The 20,411-nt window shown below is 33.6% G+C and overlaps 1 pseudogene across 1 annotated transcript in view; it reads left to right on the plus strand.

Moving 5' to 3' along the window:
- Window positions 1–4,886: 4,886 nt before the first annotated feature.
- The window catches only part of LOC143230175 (FHF complex subunit HOOK-interacting protein 1B-like), a 56,366-nt pseudogene continuing 40,841 nt past the window's right edge, over window positions 4,887–20,411 (plus strand). The window contains exons 1-3 of the transcript XR_013016273.1: window positions 4,887–4,981; window positions 19,148–19,330; window positions 20,056–20,344. The product of XR_013016273.1 is annotated as an FHF complex subunit HOOK-interacting protein 1B-like (transcript). The remainder of the gene's footprint in view (window positions 4,982–19,147; window positions 19,331–20,055; window positions 20,345–20,411) is intronic.

Genomic DNA, 20,411 nt, shown 5'->3' on the forward strand with positions numbered 1-20,411 from the left:
GGCCTCTCCAATTTCCCTGTAAAAAGGCCTCTATTTTCTGCCTTGGCACAATGAAAGCATATGACTTTTTGAGTCTGATTGTCGAAGTGCAGCCATGAGAACTCATCACACCACTTGCCCTGGAAGTTGATATTTTGCTTTCTGTCGTGGTATTAGTTGTGCGTCTGGATGATATGGCTTTCCACACTGTATATGTGGAGTGTCAAATTTTTCATTACTGCACAAACTTGTTTCACAACTATCTGGTGGTTCATAATGTGCAATAGTTGCACAAGGATTTTCAGACTCATCCTCTGATGAGTATTTCCTCTATATGGCAAGTTTCTATTCCTTTGCTTGAGGTTGTTGGATTATCTACATCTGTATTGTCACTTGTAGTACTAGTAACTGGCTTACAGAACTGTCTAATATCGGAAAGTTTCAGACGCTTGCTTGTCATAATTGGAATCTGTTTCCCAGATGATTAAACAGGCTAAAATACAGTCTTTATTAAAAAAACTCTAACGTACAACGAACGAAGATAGAACAGAATGGAAGTAGGACTGAACTGTACAATGTATCTAAGTCGAACGCGCGAACCTCACAGTGACTACCGAGCCGACTGACCGCCTGGGCATCGCTGGGACAATAATATGTGCTAGTTACAACACAAGTAATTGCAAGTTTCTCGAAAAATGCTTAAATAATCACAAATATATTTTATTCCTGTTAAAGCTCATCAAACACGTTGTAATATAATGTCTATAAGCACGTCTGTTAAATAAAAACGCTTAAACAAAAACTAGCAATACAATTCGAATACAGGCTTCAGGCCGTTGAAATCGCTCCTTTTCTGTTCTAATTATACAAGAAAATACAATATTTTTACTATCTATGATAAGAGAATGTATTGTTCTTTTACCATAAAGCACCAGCACTTTATTAGAGGGCGGTGATAATCTGAAATTTCATGGATTAATGAGGGCCACAAACACAGGTCTAATGAGCCCTGTTGTAAAATCGAGGCTTATACTAATGTGATGTAGGGGGGTGATGTAGGGCGCGTCTGGATCCGAGCGACCCGAACTTGTCGTTAACTGTACACTAAACGTACACTATGGTCAGTGGATTCGGCAGCTAAGGAGAGTAAGGCGTTCGACAATAAAACTGGCTAGGCATGCATAAGAACAAATGGCGTAGGAAAACCGCACAATATACATATAAGATTGATGCAGCTACAAGCTACAAATGGCCTACCAGATCTAGATCACAGGAGTTTACGCTTGGGAGTAATATTTTCAAATTTCATGCTCTGTTCACTCTGTTGTGATGAAAATTTTACTTAATCTTACACTACGTACAAGACGTAGGTAGATTATGTGATAGTGATTGCAAGCCTTGCATGTATACTTAGGTTTACTGACTGATACTTACGAACTATCGCTCAGATCGAAAAGCTTAGAAGCACGCTTATAAAAGATGTACATTTCGGCTACATCTAGGCCTAATTATGTAACTCGATTGGTAAGAACACGAAAATAAAAAGAACAAACACACAATTTGTAGGTCTGTGATGCAATAAAAGAATTCAACAGACCAAACTGTAGGGGGGATGATTGTATGCACCATACCCCCCACCTAAAATGAAGGGGGGATATATCCCCCATCCCCCCAGGATCTACGCCCCTGTTGGGAGTGGATGGCAAGGGAAGTCTATAGAAATGGACGTCAATACCAAACAGTGCATGATCTTCGTGAAGCCATCTTCAGCACTTAGAATAACGTTCTAGCCAGCCTTCTGCAAACACTTATATCGACCATGCCAAAGCGAATGTTTGAAGTTATTCGTAATGACGGCCGTGCAACTCAATACTGAGACCTTTTGCTGGGCATTTCCTACCCTGTTTAGGACTTCTGTTTGGTATGGTCTTAAACTTTTAACCAGCTAGTATTTAGGCTAATTTTATATTGTTCACATTTTCCCTATTTAATGCTAAAAAAGTTTTTTTGTTTTTTTTTCCTTTTCTTATTTTCATCTTTCGAAGCTCCACTGAAATAAGTGGTTGAGTGTAACAACGCAAAATGCATATTTTGTGTTTATGTTCATTGGCCTTGAGATTTTGGCCAGCAGTGAATTGACATAAAAAACTGTGGGAAGATGAATGTTAATTCTGGTGGCAAAGATTTTGGCTGAATAGTCCAATTCTGTTAGTTATTCAGTGAGGTCTACAGAATACTCTGAGTTCCAAGTGGCATGTTAATGAACTTATAACTGTTGATGTGGTTGCTGCCATAAGGATGAGGTGGTCTGTCAAAACTACTAATTTGAGCATCAATATGTGGCAGGGTGAAATGTACATGTACGTTAATACACATTTGTAGTTATACACGTGCAAGGTGTAGTACAATTCTCTGACATAACACTCAGTGTATTATTAACCGAGTCAATGTAAAGTAATGTGTAGAAACTGGATGCATAGTCTGATACCAAATGAACAATATTTATTATAACCCTAAACACAAATGTGTGTACTTTCTGTTACTTACATAATACTCTCATCTCTACTGGATCTTTGAATAAATTACGTTTCAGGCCAGAGTGACCAAAGGCAGTGTATCTTAGTTTGCAAGAAATGGAGAAATATCCTTACACAATGTGTTATATTGAAAAATGTCTGATCAGGGTGATATCAGGTGTTATCTATTTCTGAAAACAACAAAGAAACAAAGGTAGCTTATAACAAAATCAACAGCTTTCTCCTCTACATATTATCTGAAACCTACATGTACAGTCATGTGAAAAAGTTAGGACACCCTATAAAAACCTGTGTATTTTTGTAACATTTTTGGATATATAGATATTTAATCTCAATTTCAACAATACTGAGAGATTATAGGAATATAACTAAACAATTAAAACTGAATAAAAGACTTTTCAAGATCTTCTGTAAATGTTTCAGAATACAAAAATATGCTGATACAGAGAACCTTTAGACACAAGATAATTTAAAACATCATTTACTATTAACTAATTAAATATAAGTAGAAATAAGACAACTTTACACAACCTAGGCTTTCAACATTAATTTAATTACACATCAATTTGTTTAGGAGAGTGAAAAAAAATTGTTTGTATGTTTATCTGCAAACTACACAGTGGTTGTTCGACCAACCTTTATCAAATTTGGTAGAATTATTCACTGAACCAAGGGGCATGTCATAGGGTGGCTAATGCCCACTACCATTCACCCTGAGTCATGCTCAAAACATTAATGTGTTTGTTTAGCTTATGAGACCATGGTCTTGGACCAATTTTTGAATTTTTCTTCAATCTTGTTGAGATGTTCTTGGAAAATTTCGAGTTCTTTCATTAAAAATGTCAAACATTAATATTTTTGCCAGAAAACTTCATAACCAAACATAAAGTCAAACCAATAAAGTGGTAAGGCTGCATCTGAAAACTCTTTGTTTTTCACATGGTCAATTCTATATTTGTTATCCAAGTGTAGGATCACCAAGAAACCTTTTTATTTTCATCCAGAAAGAACTTGTGATCCTGTCTATTAAAAATATCTCAGAGTATCAACAAACATTGAGAGGGATTTACAAAATTAATAATGTCATGATACATGGATGAACTACCTGTACAGTTTCACATCTTATATTGTCCCATTCTGATATAACTCAAGTGTTATGGCCCCAGTGGTAATATCTTTATTCTTCTGATCCATGAGAGTTTTACTTACCTTTAATCCATCATGTCATCAGTCTTTGATTCAATTCTAGCCAAGTCACTAGATGTAACTTGTTTTAACAAGGCCTAGTATGAGTATTTCATTTAATGGTAATAACAATGATTTCCCTTCCTGTTGTTATGGGAAGTTCAACCTCTAGTGTAGTAGTAATTATCACATATTGATAAGGGATATCCTTGTTATAACTTATAAAGCTGACCTAATATCTTAGTTTTCAGTATGTATTCTTCCTAAATGTATGTTATCCACACATCATGAGACACAGAGAAGGTTCCAGTAGAGTAGTAAGGGTAGCTTTTAATTCCCCTCTTACTGGAACATCTCTTTTCATTACCAAATCGAGTCAAATGTATTCTTGGCTTATTATTATATACTTTATATCATAACGTGACGAACATTTTAATTAAAATCTAAATTAAAACACTGAGGACATAGTATACAACAATACACAAACAGTCAGATTGTTCACGAAACGCTCGTTGTGCAGATGACTGTCATGCACTGCGATTCAAGTTATAAAGCATGGAAAGTGCTGGTTATTACCTGTTTTTCAGATAGAAAAGACAGCCTTCTATCTGTAAACACCATAGGTGAAGAAACAACTAACTTACCTGAGTTTCGATATCTGTAGTAGCCACAGCACAGATAGACCCTTATGTAGCTTTGTCCTTATTATAAACAAATACGGCCCAGCATTGTCAGGTGGTCGGGTTTGAATCTCCGTAACACCAAATATTCTCGCCGTTTCAGCCATTGGAGCGTTATATAGTGATAATCAATCTCATTATACGTTGGTAAAATAGTAGCCCAAGAGTTAGTGGTGGGTGGTGATGGCTAACTGCCTCCCTTCTAGTCTTACACTGCTAAATTAAGGACGGATAGTGCAGACAGTTTTTATGTAAGTTTGTGCGAAATTCTAAAAACAAATTCGAAATCCTAAACGAATGTTAATATTAAGTGTCAAATTTCTTAACTGCAGCAACAAGAAAATTATGTTTACGTAGGAAATAAAACTTTTAGCTGAAGTTTCCTGTATTTTAATCTGTTGAATAGGATGGAATTAAATTACTGTATGAATTCAAAAAATAATGAATATATAGTATGATATTTTTCAGTTCGCATTTATTGAACTGTATTGATTGGATCAAGATGCACACCAGCGCCATCTGCCAGCTATAACCTGCGGGTGGGTCTCACAGATAGTGATGTAGCCCTGTTTTAAAGAGCAGGTGTCATATGAGGAAATGGTGAATTATTAGTATTTTATTGTTAATTTAGTTGGTAAAATGTTTTAATTTTTTCAGAGCTCGTTTTCGCACCTTTAAAAGCCTTATCGGTAATGTTATTTTGTGTACTGCTAGTATTCGTTATTCACTTACTGTGATTATAATATTATTTATTATGTATTAAATAAAGTGTTAACATTTAGTGAGTACGATATTACTAATATGATTATATTAACTTGTCATTAATATGTTTCATTTAATTGTATTTCTGTTAAACCATTTAGCCTAGGGTTACGGTTTAGACATCGTATAGAGACCAGTCTGTTATGATGTCAGTTGTAAAGTATGATTAGCCTACGCTAAAGGAACGATTATATTGTTAAACAATTGGCATAAAATATCATTAGATTTAGTAAATTATTAAATTATTGTAACTGGCCCTTGACATTTAACATTAAATTAATCGTATACATAGTTATTACTAATATTTATTCATTAATTTATGCCATCTTGATTATTTATAGTTATATTGAATTATAAACTGAAGTTGAAACTTTCAGGTTTTAGTTTCTGTAGTAAATTTACGTGGTATTTGAAATTAAATGTATGTCCTTTCAATTTCATGATATATTTTAATCAGAGAAGTTGGCTAAAAATGACATTTGGTGTATTGAAGACATCTTTTCAGTCTTTGAACAAACTGAAATCACTATCTTAACCAACTGTAGTTTGTTTACATTGCTAGATATATGTAAAACATCTGTTTTTGCGAGAACATGTTAATAATACACAGCAATATATCAGTTGAGAAGGAACATTAATAGAGTGAAAGGTCACTATTACACAAAATCTATTTTTAAGACAAAATATCTGATAAAAGGAATTTTCTACATCAAACTACAAAAAGTTCAAGCTAAATATAGACAAATTTGGATCATACATTTGATATAGATGACTTAACTCAATGTGTGACCAAAGAAAACAAACTAAATAGTATGGTATGTAACATAAATCACTGAGACAGTGTTCTGTTTCAAGTATTACAGCTAATAGAATTACAGGCTGTATTGATAGACTTTGATTTGTAATCAGTCTGTCTAAGAATGGATATTGACTTATTGGAAAGGGTTTAAAGGAGAGCTACTTAAAAATTGCGGTTATTGACTGACGGATAAAATAAGTCTGATGTTTTTATGCTATATTATATTTTTGAGGGGTGAATAATATCTGGTGCACAATTGAATAATTTAATACATGGGAAAAAAAGGGGAACTTGTACTTTAGAATGGTAAATATTTCAACACATCTTTTTGTTCTATTAAATTTATTAATCTCTTATACTCCTGTGAAGTAATGGCCTACACTACTGCCAACAATAACTCATGGTTTCATAAATCAGTTACTCTGTTAAAGAAATAAAAGTGTATTAACTACAGAAAAACTTGTACCTTTGTCCAAACTGACTTCAAAATATAGCATACAGATATTAGAGGCCTTTATCTTATCCATACCTCTGTAACATAATATAGCATAAAGATATCAGATGTTATCCACCCCTCTATAACAAAATAAAGATATCAGAGACTTTTATCCACACCTCTAACATAATATAGCATAAAGATATCAGATATTATCCACCCCTCTATAACAAAATAAATATATCAGACTTTTATCTTATCCATACCTCTATAACATAATATAACACAAAGATATCAGATATTATCCATCCCTTTATAACAAAGATATCAGACTTATCCTATCCATACCTCTATAACATAATATAGCATAGCATAAAAATATTAGATATTATCCACCCCTCTATAACAAAATAGATATCAGACTTTTATCCATACCTCTAACATCATATAGCATAAAGATATCAGATATTATCCACCCTTGTATAAAAAAATAAAAATATCATATTTTAATCTTATCCATACCTCTATAACATAATATAGCATAAAGATATCAGATATTATCCACCCCTCTATAACAAAATAGATATCAGAGACTTTTATCCATACCTCTAACATAATACATCGTAAAGATATAAGATATTATCCACCCCTCTATAATAAAATAAAGATATCAGAGACTTATCTTATCCATACCTCTAACATAATATAGCATAAAGATATCAGATATTATCCACCCCTTTATAACAAAATAAATATATCAGACTTTTATCTTATCCATACCTCTATAACATAATACAGCATAAAGATAAAGATATTATCCACCCCTCTATAACAAAATAAAGATATCAGAGACCTCTGGCTGTATAGTTGATGCAGATCAAAAGAGCAAAGTTTCAGATATTGAGCCCTGAGGTACCCAAATCATTACATTAACCCATTTGGAATGAACAATGTTTATAACAATCTCTAATTTTTTCCATACAGCTATTTTTCTTTCTGAATAAGTCAATTTATTAATCACACATAGAGTTAATATTTTTTATAATCTTTTATGTGGCACCTTGTCAAATACTTTCTGAAAATCCACATAAACATTAACTACCTCAAAGAATATGAGAAGATTGGGAAGACAACATTCCCTTACAGAAACCAGATTTATTATCCAACATTCTCTTACAGAAACCAGATTTATTATCCAACATTCCCTTACAGAAACCAGATTTATTATCCAGCATTCCGTTACAGAAACCAGATTTATTATCCAGCATTCCCTTACAGAAACCAGATTTATTATCCAACATTCCCTTACAGAAACCAGATTTATTATCCAACATTCCCTTATAGAAATCAGATTTATTATCCAACAAAAGTTTTAAAATGTTTACAAATCAGACTTTTATAACAAAATTTCCCCCAACTGATGGAAGGTTAATGGGTCTACTATTACTGGGAAAATCTTTATTGCTTCCCTTGAAAGAGGAATTACATTAGCTAACTTCCAATCCTTTGATACTTGCTCACTATATAATGGTTTAGGAGAAATAACAATGTGGTTTATGTACCCAATACCTAACCTCTTTCTAAACCCATGGGTAAATATTATCCATGGCATCTAAATGTTTTGTTTTCTGTTCATCATGTCAATGCTCTCTGATAAATCATTAAAATCTAAATTTACCCCACTGTATGGGGGAGTGCCTGAAACTAACATGTTATATAGGACTTTGATATCTTGAACGAAACATACACACTTACTGAATTATATTACCACAGCTTTATGTTTTCCAATACATTGATACTTGATACCTTTGTGAACCAACCTGGTTTGAGGCTACTCTTTTGTCTATAAGTAGCTATCTTAAACATTTAAGAATTTTTTTTACATTTTTTTTTCCACATTTCTTCAGTATCCCCAACTTATTCAGTTGACCAGTTCACAAGAGATAATTCATGTCTCATCTTTTCAAAATTCGTTTTTATGATATTTGTAAGAAAGATATTATTATTCCTGATCTCCATATGCAACAAAACATGAAATATAATTCAGTAATGAACATGTACCTCCATGTTTTCTACTTTTTCAATCATTTCTGTATTAAATATTTACAGTAAATCTAATATAATATTGTTTCTAACAGATTCTCTAACCAACTGGCAAAGAAAACCATATTGAACAGTTTCTATAAACCTTTCACTTTAATGTTGTGAAGGTACAAATAACTATTAAATATTTTACTGTGAAAATGTATTGACATGAAAAATAATTAGTACAGCCAATGTCAGAACTGTGGAATTTCACTGTATTTAATATCAGCTGTGGTATTCAGATCTGAAACCACTGAGGTGTTGATACAATGTATAACTGTGGTATTCAGATCTAAAACCACTGAGGTGTTGATACAATGTATAACTGTGGTATTCAGATCTGAAACCACTGAGGTGTTGATACAATGTATAACTGTGGTATTCAGATCTAAAACCACTGAGGTGTTGATACAATGTATAACTGTGGTATTCAGATCTGAAACCACTGAGGTGTTGATACAATGTATAACTCTGGTATTCAGATCTGAAACCACTGAGGTGTTGATACAATGTATAACTGTGGTATTCAGATCTGAAACCATTGAGGTGTTGATACAATGTATAACTGTGGTATTCAGATCTGAAACCATTGAGGTGTTGATACAATGTATAACTGTGGTATTCAGATCTGAAACCATTGAGGTTTTGATACAATGTATAACTGGTATTCAGATCTGAAATCACTGAGGTGTTGATACAATGTATAACTGTAGTATTCAGATCTGACACCACTGACGTGTTGATACAATGTATAACTGTAGTATTCAGATCTGACACCACTGACGTGTTCATACAACATATAACTGTGGTATTCAGATCTACAACCACTGAGGTTTTGATACAATGTATAACTGTGGTATTCAGATCAGAAACCATTGAGGTTTTGATACAATGTATAACTGTAGTATTCAGATATGAAATCACTGAGGTGTTGATACAATGTATAACTGTGGTATTCAGATCTGAAACCATTGAGGTTTTGATACAATGTATAACTGTGGTATTCAGATCTAAAACCATTGAGGTTTTGATACAATGTATAACTGGTATTCAGATCTAAAAACAATGAGGTGTTGATACAATGTATAACTGTGGTATTCAGATCTGAAACCATTGAGGTGTTGATACAATGTATAACTGTGGTATTCAGATCTAAAACCACTGAGGTGTTGATACAATGTATAACTGTGGTATTCAGATCAGAAACCATTGAGGTTTTGATACAATGTATAACTGTAGTATTCAGATATGAAATCACTGAGGTGTTGATACAATGTATAACTGTGGTATTCAGATCTAAAACCACTGAGGTGTTGATACAATGTATAACTGTGGTATTCAGATCTAAAACCATTGAGGTGTTGATACAATGTATAACTGTAGTATTCAGATCTGAAACCACTGAGGTGTTGATACAATGTATAACTGTGGTATTCAGATCTAAAACCACTGAGGTGTTGATACAATGTATAACTGTGGTATTCAGATCTAAAATCACTGAGCTGTTGATACAATGTATAACTGTGGTATTCAGATCTGAAACCATTGAGGTGTTGACACAATGTATAACTGTGGTATTCAGATCTAAAACCACTGAGGTGTTGATACAATGTATAACTGTGGTATTCAGATCTAAAACCATTGAGGTTTTGATACAATGTATAACTGGTATTCAGATCTAAAACCACTGAGGTGTTGATACAATGTATAACTGTGGTATTCAGATCTAAAACCACTGAGGTGTTGATACAATGTATAACTGTGGTATTCAGATCTAAAACCACTGAGGTGTTGATACAATGTATAACTGTGGTATTCAGATCTAAAACCACTGAGGTGTTGATACAATGTATAACTGTGGTATTCAGATCTGAAACCACTGAGGTGTTGATACAATGTATAACTGTGGTATTCAGATCTGAAACCATTGAGGTGTTGATACAATGTATAACTGTGGTATTCAGATCTGAAACCATTGAGGTGTTGATACAATGTATAACTGTGGTATTCAGATCTGAAACCATTGAGGTTTTGATACAATGTATAACTGGTATTCAGATCTGAAATCACTGAGGTGTTGATACAATGTATAACTGTAGTATTCAGATCTGACACCACTGATGTGTTGATACAATGTATAACTGTAGTATTCAGATCTGACACCACTGACGTGTTCATACAACATATAACTGTGGTATTCAGATCTACAACCACTGAGGTTTTGATACAATGTATAACTGTGGTATTCAGATCAGAAACCATTGAGGTTTTGATACAATGTATAACTGTAGTATTCAGATATGAAATCACTGAGGTGTTGATACAATGTATAACTGTGGTATTCAGATCAGAAACCATTGAGGTTTTGATACAATGTATAACTGTAGTATTCACATATGAAATTACTGAGGTGTTGATACAATGTATAACTGTGGTATTCAGATCTAAAACAATTGAGGTTTTGATACAATGTATAACTGGTATTCAGATCTAAAAACAATGAGGTGTTGATACAATGTATAACTGTGGTATTCAGATCTAAAACCACTGAGGTGTTGATACAATGTATAACTGTGGTATTCAGATCTAAAATCACTGAGCTGTTGATACAATGTATAACTGTGGTATTCAGATCTAAAACCACTGAGGTGTTGGTACAATGTATAACTGTGGTATTCAGATCTGAAACCACTGAGGTGTTGATACAATGTATAACTGTGGTATTCAGATCAGAAACCATTGAGGTTTTGATACAATGTATAACTGTAGTATTCAGATATGAAATCACTGAGGTGTTGATACAATGTATAACTGTGGTATTCAGATCTGAAACCATTGAGGTTTTGATACAATGTATAACTGGTATTCAGATCTAAGACCACTGAGGTGTTGATACAATGTATAACTGTAGTATTCAGATATGAAATCACTGAGGTGTTGATACAATGTATAACTGTGGTATTCAGATCAGAAACCATTGAGGTTTTGATACAATGTATAACTGTAGTATTCAGATATGAAATCACTGAGGTGTTGATACAATGTATAACTGTGGTATTCAGATCTAAAACCACTGAGGTGTTGATACAATGTATAACTGTGGTATTCAGATCTAAAACCATTGAGGTGTTGATACAATGTATAACTGTAGTATTCAGATCTGAAACCACTGAGGTGTTGATACAATGTATAACTGTGGTATTCAGATCTAAAACCACTGAGGTGTTGATACAATGTATAACTGTGGTATTCAGATCTAAAATCACTGAGCTGTTGATACAATGTATAACTGTGGTATTCAGATCTGAAACCATTGAGGTGTTGACACAATGTATAACTGTGGTATTCAGATCTAAAACCACTGAGGTGTTGATACAATGTATAACTGTGGTATTCAGATCTAAAACCATTGAGGTTTTGATACAATGTATAACTGGTATTCAGATCTAAAACCACTGAGGTGTTGATACAATGTATAACTGTGGTATTCAGATCTAAAACCACTGAGGTGTTGATACAATGTATAACTGTGGTATTCAGATCTAAAACCACTGAGGTGTTGATACAATGTATAACTGTGGTATTCAGATCTAAAACCACTGAGGTGTTGATACAATGTATAACTGTGGTATTCAGATCTGAAACCACTGAGGTGTTGATACAATGTATAACTGTGGTATTCAGATCTGAAACCATTGAGGTGTTGATACAATGTATAACTGTGGTATTCAGATCTGAAACCATTGAGGTGTTGATACAATGTATAACTGTGGTATTCAGATCTGAAACCATTGAGGTTTTGATACAATGTATAACTGGTATTCAGATCTGAAATCACTGAGGTGTTGATACAATGTATAACTGTAGTATTCAGATCTGACACCACTGATGTGTTGATACAATGTATAACTGTAGTATTCAGATCTGACACCACTGACGTGTTCATACAACATATAACTGTGGTATTCAGATCTACAACCACTGAGGTTTTGATACAATGTATAACTATGGTATTCAGATCAGAAACCATTGAGGTTTTGATACAATGTATAACTGTAGTATTCAGATATGAAATCACTGAGGTGTTGATACAATGTATAACTGTGGTATTCAGATCAGAAACCATTGAGGTTTTGATACAATGTATAACTGTAGTATTCACATATGAAATTACTGAGGTGTTGATACAATGTATAACTGTGGTATTCAGATCTAAAACAATTGAGGTTTTGATACAATGTATAACTGGTATTCAGATCTAAAAACAATGAGGTGTTGATACAATGTATAACTGTGGTATTCAGATCTAAAACCACTGAGGTGTTGATACAATGTATAACTGTGGTATTCAGATCTAAAATCACTGAGCTGTTGATACAATGTATAACTGTGGTATTCAGATCTAAAACCACTGAGGTGTTGGTACAATGTATAACTGTGGTATTCAGATCTGAAACCACTGAGGTGTTGATACAATGTATAACTGTGGTATTCAGATCAGAAGCCATTGAGGTTTTGATACAATGTATAACTGTGGTATTCAGATCAGAAACCATTGAGGTTTTGATACAATGTATAACTGTAGTATTCAGATATGAAATCACTGAGGTGTTGATACAATGTATAACTGTGGTATTCAGATCTGAAACCATTGAGGTTTTGATACAATGTATAACTGGTATTCAGATCTAAAACCACTGAGGTGTTGATACAATGTATAACTGTAGTATTCAGATCTGAAACCACTGAGGTGTTGATACAATGTATAACTGTGGTATTCAGATCTGAAACCACTGAGGTGTTGATACAATGTATAACTGTGGTATTCAGATCTGAAACCACTGAGGTGTTGATACAATGTATAACTGTGGTATTCAGATCTGAAACCATTGAGGTGTTGATACAATGTATAACTGTAGTATTCAGATCTGACACCACTGACGTGTTCATACAACATATAACTGTGGTATTCAGATCTACAACCACTGAGGTTTTGATACAATGTATAACTATGGTATTCAGATCAGAAACCATTGAGGTTTTGATACAATGTATAACTGTAGTATTCAGATATGAAATCACTGAGGTGTTGATACAATGTATAACTGTGGTATTCAGATCAGAAACCATTGAGGTTTTGATACAATGTATAACTGTAGTATTCACATATGAAATTACTGAGGTGTTGATACAATGTATAACTGTGGTATTCAGATCTAAAACAATTGAGGTTTTGATACAATGTATAACTGGTATTCAGATCTAAAAACAATGAGGTGTTGATACAATGTATAACTGTGGTATTCAGATCTAAAACCACTGAGGTGTTGATACAATGTATAACTGTGGTATTCAGATCTAAAATCACTGAGCTGTTGATACAATGTATAACTGTGGTATTCAGATCTAAAACCACTGAGGTGTTGGTACAATGTATAACTGTGGTATTCAGATCTGAAACCACTGAGGTGTTGATACAATGTATAACTGTGGTATTCAGATCAGAAACCATTGAGGTTTTGATACAATGTATAACTGTGGTATTCAGATCAGAAACCATTGAGGTTTTGATACAATGTATAACTGTAGTATTCAGATATGAAATCACTGAGGTGTTGATACAATGTATAACTGTGGTATTCAGATCTGAAACCATTGAGGTTTTGATACAATGTATAACTGGTATTCAGATCTAAAACCACTGAGGTGTTGATACAATGTATAACTGTAGTATTCAGATCTGAAACCACTGAGGTGTTGATACAATGTATAACTGTGGTATTCAGATCTGAAACCACTGAGGTGTTGATACAATGTATAACTGTGGTATTCAGATCTGAAACCACTGAGGTGTTGATACAATGTATAACTGTGGTATTCAGATCTGAAACCATTGAGGTGTTGATACAATGTATAACTGTGGTATTCAGATCTGAAACCATTGAGGTGTTGATACAATGTATAACTGTGGTATTCAGATCTGAAACCATTGAGGTTTTGATACAATGTATAACTGGTATTCAGATCTAAAATCACTGACGTGTTGATACAATGTATAACTGTAGTATTCAGATCTGACACCACTGACGTGTTCATACAACATATAACTGTGGTATTCAGATCTACAACCACTGAGGTGTGGATACAATGTATAACTGTGGTATTCAGATCTAAAATCACTGAGCTGTTGATACAATGTATAACTGTGGTATTCAGATCTAAAATCACTGAGGTGTTGGTACAATGTATAACTGTGGTATTCAGATCTAAAACCACTGAGGTGTTGATACAATGTATAACTGTGGTATTCAGATCTGAAACCACTGAGGTGTTGATACAATGTATAACTGTGGTATTCAGATCTAAAACCACTGAGGTGTTGATACAATGTATAACTGTGGTATTCAGATCAGAAACTATTGAGGTTTTGATACAACGTATAACTGTAGTATTCAGATATGAAATCACTGAGGTGTTGATACAATGTATAACTGTGGTATTCAGATCTGAAACCATTGAGGTGTTGATACAATGTATAACTGTGCTATTCAGATCTAAAACCATTGAGGTTTTGATACAATGTATAACTGGTATTCAGATCTAAAAACAATGAGGTGTTGATACAATGTATAACTGTGGTATTCAGATCTAAAACCACTGAGGTGTTGATACAATGTATAACTGTGGTATTCAGATCTGAAACCACTGAGGTGTTGATACAATGTATAACTGTGGTATTCAGATCTAAAATCACTGAGGTGTTGATACAATGTATAACTGTGGTATTCAGATCTAAAACCACTGAGGTGTTGATACAATGTATAACTGTGGTATTCAGATCTGAAACCACTGAGGTGTTGATACAATGTATAACTGTGGTATTCAGATCTAAAACCACTGAGGTGTTGATACAATGTATAACTGTGGTATTCAGATCTAAAACCACTGAGGTGTTGATACAATGTATAACTGTGGTATTCAGATCTGAAACCACTGAGGTGTTGATACAATGTATAACTGTGGTATTCAGATCTGAAACCATTGAGGTGTTGATACAATGTATAACTGTGGTATTCAGATCTGAAACCATTGAGGTGTTGATACAATGTATAACTGTGGTATTCAGATCTGAAACCATTGAGGTTTTGATACAATGTATAACTGGTATTCAGATCTGAAATCACTGAGGTGTTGATACAATGTATAACTGTAGTATTCAGATCTGACACCACTGACGTGTTGATACAATGTATAACTGTAGTATTCAGATCTGACACCACTGACGTGTTCATACAACATATAACTGTGGTATTCAGATCTCCAACCACTGAGGTTTTGATACAATGTATAACTGTGGTATTCAGATCAGAAACCATTGAGGTTTTGATACAATGTATAACTGTAGTATTCAGATATGAAATCACTGAGGTGTTGATACAATGTATAACTGTGGTATTCAGATCAGAAACCATTGAGGTTTTGATACAATGTATAACTGTAGTATTCAGATATGAAATTACTGAGGTGTTGATACAATGTATAACTGTGGTATTCAGATCTAAAACCATTGAGGTTTTGATACAATGTATAACTGGTATTCAGATCTAAAAACAATGAGGTGTTGATACAATGTATAACTGTGGTATTCAGATCTAAAACCACTGAGGTGTTGATACAATGTATAACTGTGGTATTCAGATCTAAAATCACTGAGCTGTTGATACAATGTATAACTGTGGTATTTAGATCTAAAACCACTGAGGTGTTGGTACAATGTGTAACTGTGGTATTCAGATCTGAAACCACTGAGGTGTTGATACAATGTATAACTGTGGTATTCAGATCAGAAACCATTGAGGTTTTGATACAATGTATAACTGTAGTATTCAGATATGAAATCACTGAGGTGTTGATACAATGTATAACTGTGGTATTCAGATCTGAAACCATTGAGGTTTTGATACAATGTATAACTGGTATTCAGATCTAAAACCACTGAGGTGTTGATACAATGTATAACTGTGGTATTTAGATCTAAAATCACTGAGCTGTTGATACAATGTATAACTGTGGTATTCAGATCTGAAACCACTGAGGTGTTGATACAATGTATAAATGTGGTGTTCAGATCTGACACCACTGACGTGTTGATACAATGTATAACTGTGGTATTCAGATCTAAAACCACTGAGGTGTTGATACAATGTATAACTGTGGTATTCAGATTTACAACCACTGAGGTTTTGATACAATGTATAACTGGTATTCAGATCTAAAATCACTGAGCTGTTGATACAATGTATAACTGTAGTATTCAGATCTGAAACCACTGAGGTGTTGATACAATGTATAACTGTGGTATTCAGATCTAAAACCACTGAGGTGTTGATACAATGTATAACTGTGGTATTCAGATCTGAAACCACTGAGGTGTTGATACAATGTATAACTGTGGTATTCAGATCTGAAACCATTGAGGTGTTGATACAATGTATAACTGTGGTATTCAGATCTGAAACCATTGAGGTGTTGATACAATGTATAACTGTGGTATTCAGATCTGAAACCATTGAGGTTTTGATACAATGTATAACTGGTATTCAGATCTGAAATCACTGAGGTGTTGATACAATGTATAACTGTAGTATTCAGATCTGACGCCACTGACGTGTTGATACAATGTATAACTGTAGTATTCAGATCTGACACCACTGACGTGTTCATACAACATATAACTGTGGTATTCAGATCTACAACCACTGAGGTGTGGATACAATGTATAACTGTGGTATTCAGATCTAAAATCACTGAGCTGTTGATACAATGTATAACTGTGGTATTCAGATCTAAAATCACTGAGGTGTTGGTACAATGTATAACTCTGGTATTCAGATCTAAAACCACTGAGGTGTTGATACAATGTATAACTGTGGTATTCAGATCAGAAACTATTGAGGTTTTGATACAACGTATAACTGTAGTATTCAGATATGAAATCACTGAGGTGTTGATACAATGTATAACTGTGGTATTCAGATCTGAAACCATTGAGGTGTTGATACAATGTATAACTGTGCTATTCAGATCTAAAACCATTGAGGTTTTGATACAATGTATAACTGGTATTCAGATCTAAAAACAATGAGGTGTTGATACAATGTATAACTGTGGTATTCAGATCTAAAACCACTGAGGTGTTGATACAATGTATAACTGTGGTATTCAGATCTGAAACCACTGAGGTGTTGATACAATGTATAACTGTGGTATTCAGATCTAAAATCACTGAGGTGTTGGTACAATGTATAACTGTGGTATTCAGATCTAAAACCACTGAGGTGTTGATACAATGTATAACTGTGGTATTCAGATCTGAAACCACTGAGGTGTTGATACAATGTATAACTGTGGTATTCAGATCTAAAACCACTGAGGTGTTGATACAATGTATAACTGTGGTATTCAGATCTAAAATCACTGAGCTGTTGATACAATGTATAACTGTGGTATTCAGATCTGAAACCACTGAGGTGTTGATACAATGTATAACTGTGGTATTCAGATCTAAAATCACTGAGGTGTTGGTACAATGTATAACTGTGGTATTCAGATCTGAAACCACTAAGATTTTGATACAATGTATAAATGTGGTGTTCAGATCTAAAACCAGACATTACACAACACAACTAATGTACCTAACATAGTTGCCCAGAAAAAGTAACTTAAACTGAGGTGATACATGAATCTATCAGTTAAAGTAAATAATATTTTCCAGTATGTCAGTCACATTATAGCTGGCATGTTGAGTGCTAATGTGGCTTTTTATTTAATACCATAAAAGTTAGTAATGGTTAACCCTTTGGCACTGAATAACAACTTTTAATGTTTGGCATGGGGCTGAATATACATATTTGACACTTCGACTAATTACAGTATCAGTACTAAAAGCATGATATCTCAGCAATAACTCAACAAAAGTCCCTGAAATATTCAGTGATTGTATTCAATACTATATATGTTAAATTCAATACATAAGAACAACAGGAATAAAGGAAGGCCACCTGCTGTGCTGAACCTTCAAGTTGACTGTGGTCGCCAACCTTGCCGAAAGGGTTAAGGTACTTTATGTCATCAAATTCATTAACTACTCTTATGGTGTGAAATAGATGAACTAAGTGAATTTTAGTTATTACTCATTTTATTTAAGTTGTTTACAAATGAGAAGTAGAGTAACAATTTATAAATCAATATTATTTTATTTTAATAATGATTATTTATTACTATTATATTATTTTACCATTACTGTTTGTACATTATTTAGGTGACATAGTGAACCAACAAGCTTGTTTTCTGCTTATGTGAGACCAACATCATCATCTGAGACATCCAGACAAGATAAACACAATTAATATGTCCAATCTATTCAGAATTTAACTGAAGTGTTGAGACCAGATGTACCTTATCAACTGATGTGTTGAACTAAGACAAACATTAAATTAAGACTTATAAAAATGAAATTCCTAACAAATTTTAACAAGTTATGAATAAAACTGTTTATCTCACACATTGTATGGTACAGTTAGCTTTATAAATGACCCTTGAAATTGAATTTTAAGGTAATCTTTATAACAACAATTAACAAATCTGGGTTTTTAAATTTTTATGTTTTGTGATTTCTTGACAGGATTCATGTTGTACCTGAAAGAATAATGAGCTGGTTTAGTCGGGACGGGTCTTTGCGATCCAGTTTGAGACGGAAGTTTGCACAGAACCAGCCCATACCTCAGTTTGATTCACAAACCTGCTTTGAAGCCTTTTCCTTACACTGGCAGCAAGCATTGCAAATCATCGAAAATGGCAAACACGAGTAAGTCTATTATTTTGATACGTGGATTTTTATCCGTGATGTTTATGAGAAGGTGATACAGTCATTGCTGTGGTGTTTTGGAATGATGTTATCACTTGATATATGTGAATGAAGTGACATGACAAGTATTTTGTTTCCATGGAAATATGACAAAGAAGAATGATGAAATATAATGGGAATGTGTTGGGGACAAATGTAAACCTGAGAATTGTTTTGGTAGTTTTCTTTGACGTACTAGTCATTCATTTGAAACTAGATAATCTTAATCAAGTTGGGTGTGTACAGTGAAATATTCCTGAGATTCAAACCTTATTTATTTTTGTCAAATAATTTAAAATAAATTATATTTGTTAATTATAAATTGGTCCCCAGTGGCACAGTGCTGCTAGAAACTGGGTTTCGATACCCATGGCAGGCAGAGCACAGATGCTATAAGAAAAACATACAAACACACCCAAATAAACAGTAAAGAAATATAAATTTATTTTAATAAAGAATATTGTTAATAAAAATATTGTTATTCTGTCCACCCTGACATCATTTTGAAAGGTCAGGTCTTAGGTCACCAACAAATCTGTTTCATAAGTTAATGTAGTCATATTGAAATGAAAAATAGTGTCAATAACTGTCAGAATTGCAGCATGATAAAATGTCAAATTAGTTTAGGTTTTTATTTTAAGAATGGAATACTTGGATTTGTATAAATCTTTGTTGTAATTGTCTAGATCCAAACCTAAAGGCAACAACGTAGCATCTTTGTCTGTTGATGATGTGATATGTGTAATTAACCATGTTGATCAGATGATGACTCTCCTCGTTCAAGAAGTAACAAGCAGTCGTTTCATTCAACCTAATCACACACAGGAAGTGTCTGGTGGATCACACACACTGGTTGTGGGTCCTATACTGGACTATGCATTGCTCGAAGGTGTGTTGGACAGGCTATTTTTGTGGGCTCTGAAAAGTGGAGAGTATATTAACTTACTGAAGGTTGAATTGCTCAAAGTTTATGAGGTACGTAATTTTCTATATCTTGGCATTTAAAGCTCTCTGCATGTGCATCTTTTTATGAACGCTTTAT

This window comes from Tachypleus tridentatus, chromosome 10, assembly GCF_004210375.1.
Source record: "Tachypleus tridentatus isolate NWPU-2018 chromosome 10, ASM421037v1, whole genome shotgun sequence".
NCBI lineage: Eukaryota > Metazoa > Arthropoda > Merostomata > Xiphosura > Limulidae > Tachypleus > Tachypleus tridentatus.